Here is a 3128-nt window from a genome sequence, read left to right as displayed (position 1 = left end):
GGTGATAGGTTGGACTGGATGATCTCCAGGGTCTTTTCCAACCTGGTCTGGTCCATTCCATTCCATTCCATTCCATTCCATTCCATCCCATCCCATCCCATCCCAACTCCAACCAGCTCCACCTTTAAAGAAACACATTTGCTGGCAATCTCCTGCAAACTGGGAGCTTGGGAGAAAAACAGTTTGAAGACCTCTCTCCTATGAGGACAGACTGAGGGAGTTGGGGCTGTTCAGGCTGCAGAAGAGAAGGCTCCCAGGAGACCTCATTGTGGCCTTCCAGTATCTGCAGGGGGCTCCAAGAAAGCTGGGGAGGGACTTTTGAGGGTGTCAGGGAGGGATAGGACTGGGGGGGAATGGAGCACAACTAGAAATGGGTAGATTGAGATTGGTTGTTAGGAAGAAATTCTTCCCCATGAGGATGGTGAGAGACTGGCACAGGTTGCCCAGGGAGGTGGTGGCAGCCTCAGCCCTGGAGGTGTTTGCAGCCAGGCTGGAGGTGGCTGTGAGCAACCTGCTGTGGTGTGAGGTGTCCCTGCCCACGGCAGGGGGTTGGAGCTGGCTGAGCCTTGAGGTCCCTTCCAACCCTAACCATTCTATGATTCTATGACATCCACTCACAGACCTTTCCCAAGACCTCCAAGGCCTCCTTCCTGCCAGGGATCAGCCTTGGAGACAGGCAGGAGGAATCTCCTGAGGAACACAGCTCCCAAAACCTGTTGCTGCTCCCAATGCAGACACAGAACCAGAGAATCAATAAAGTTGGAAAAGACCTCAGAGGTCAGCAAGTGCAACCTGTCACCCAACACCTCCTGACTAACTAAACCATGGCCCCAAGTGCCACATCCAATCCCTTTTTGAACACTTCCAGGGATGGGGACTCCACCACCTCCCTGGGCAGCACATCCCAATGGCCAATCTCTCTTGCTGGGAAGAACTTTCTCCTCACCTCCAGCCTAAACCTCCCCTGGCACAGCTTGAGACTGTGTCCTCTTGTTCTTGTGCTGGGTGCCTGGGAGAAGAGACCAACCCCCACCTGGCTCCAACCTCCCTTCAGGGAGTTGTGGAGAGCAAGGTCTCCCCTGAGCCTCCTCTTCTCCAGGCTACACAGCCCCAGCTCCTGGCCCAGACTTGCCTAGGGCAGTGGTGGAGGCTCCATCCATGGAGGGACTGAAAAGCTGTGGAGATGTGGTGCTGAGGGCCATGGTTAAGTGGTTAACTCAACCTTGAAGGTCTCTTCCTTCCTTAATGACTCTATGATCTCACTTAGTGGGAGCAAAAAGGCCTTTTAAGTGCAGGTGCTCCAGTGAAGGAGGAGCCTTCATCAGTGCACCACAGCCTGGCCTCAGAGCATCCACATCTGAAGTATGAGAGAGAAGAGAAACAAGGTTGGACTTGATGATCTCCAGGGCCATGCTGCTGTCCACACACTGCCGCAGCTGTGGCAGGCTGAGACAGCACCCACACCCTGACACACACACGGATGCTGGCTCTGGGTTTCACCTCTTGCTTCCTCTCCTGCCCAGGCCATTGAGGCAGGAAGGCAAAGCTGAGCAAGCACAGGAGGGTGTAGCTTGGGAGCCAGCCTCGCCGCGGGGCTGCAAAGGGCTTCGTGAGCAGAGGAAGCAACAACAGGGAAGATGTTTGTCCCCCCTGCACAGCCTGCCGCTGCTGCCCTGCCCGGCTGGCCCTGGGGGTCCCTCGCTCGGCCCTCAGCCGGCAGCTCCCAGCCCGGCTGCTCCCCGGCGAGGCTCTCCTGGCCAGGCTAAGAGCGCCCCCTGCAGGCCTGCCGGCGCGCTGCCGAGCCCCTGCTCCCCGCTGCCAAGGAAGGAGGAACAAACCACAAACCAGACAGGCTCCGAAGGGCAGGAAGAGCTGAAAGCTGCAGGGCAGAGGCATCTGACTCCAGGGCTGGCACAGGTTGCCCAGGATGCTCTGAGGAGGCCTCATTGTGGCCTTCCAGAATCTGCAGGGGGCTCCAAGAAAGCTAGGGAGGGACTTTTGAGGGTGTCAGGGAGGGATAGGACTGGAGGGGAATGGAGCACAACTAGAAATGGGTAGATTGAGATTGGATGTTAGGAAGAAATTCTTCCCCATGGGGGTGGTGAGAGCCTGGCACAGGTTGCCCAGGGAGGCGGTGGAAGCCTCAGCCCTGGAGGTGTTTGCAGCCAGGCTGGATGTGGCTGTGAGCAACCTGCTGTGGTGTGAGGTGTCCCTGGCCATGGCACGGGGGTTGGAACTGCCTGAGCCTTGAGGTCCCTTCCAACCCTGACAATTCAATGATTCTGTGTCCCAGGTTGTACTCATTGCCCCTTGTCCTGCCACAAGACACCACTAAGAAGAGCCTGGCCCCTTCTTCTGGACACCAACCCTTCAGCTATTCGGAAGCATGACTAAGATCTCCTCTCAGCCTTCTCACCTCCAGACTAAACAGCCCCAGGGCTCTCAGCCTCTCCTCATCAGAGAGATGTTTCAGTCCCTTCATCATAGGCACCTCCACTGAATACTCTCTAATAGCTCCCTGCCCCTCTTGGAACTGGGGAGCCCAGGACAGCCCTGTGAGGAGAGGCTGAGGGAGCTGGGGTTGCTTAGCCTGCAGAAGAGGAGGCTCAGAGGAGACCTTCTTGCTCTCTACAACTTCCCTGAAGAGAGGTTGTAGCCAGGTGGGGGTTGGTCTCTTCTCCCAGGCACCCAGCACCAGAACAAGAGGACACAGTCTCAAGCTGTTCCAGGGTAGGTTCAGGCTGGATGTGAGGAAGAAATTCTTCCCAGCAAGAGAGATTGGCCATTGGAATGTGCTGCCCAGGGAGGTGGTGGAGTCCCCATCCCTGGAGGTGGTTAGGAGGAGCCTGGCTGTGGCACTTGGTGCCATGGTTGAGTTGATCAGATGGTGCTGGGTGGTAGGTTGGACTCAGTGATCTCAAAGGTCTTTTCCAACCTGGTTAATTCAACTCTACTCTATTCCATTCCATTCTATTCCATTCCATTCCATTCCATCCTATCCTATCCTATCCTATCCTATCCCATCCCATCCCATTCCTCCTAGTCACAACCTGATGGCAAACCCCTGTATTCAAATCCCCCCCAGCTCCAGGCCAGAGCACTCCCCAGAGCCAGGAGCAGGCCCTGCC

The sequence above is a fragment of the Dryobates pubescens genome, chromosome 25 (assembly GCF_014839835.1).
Source record: "Dryobates pubescens isolate bDryPub1 chromosome 25, bDryPub1.pri, whole genome shotgun sequence".
Classification (NCBI taxonomy): Eukaryota; Metazoa; Chordata; class Aves; order Piciformes; family Picidae; genus Dryobates; species Dryobates pubescens.
Note: the sequence above shows the minus strand (reverse complement) of the source record.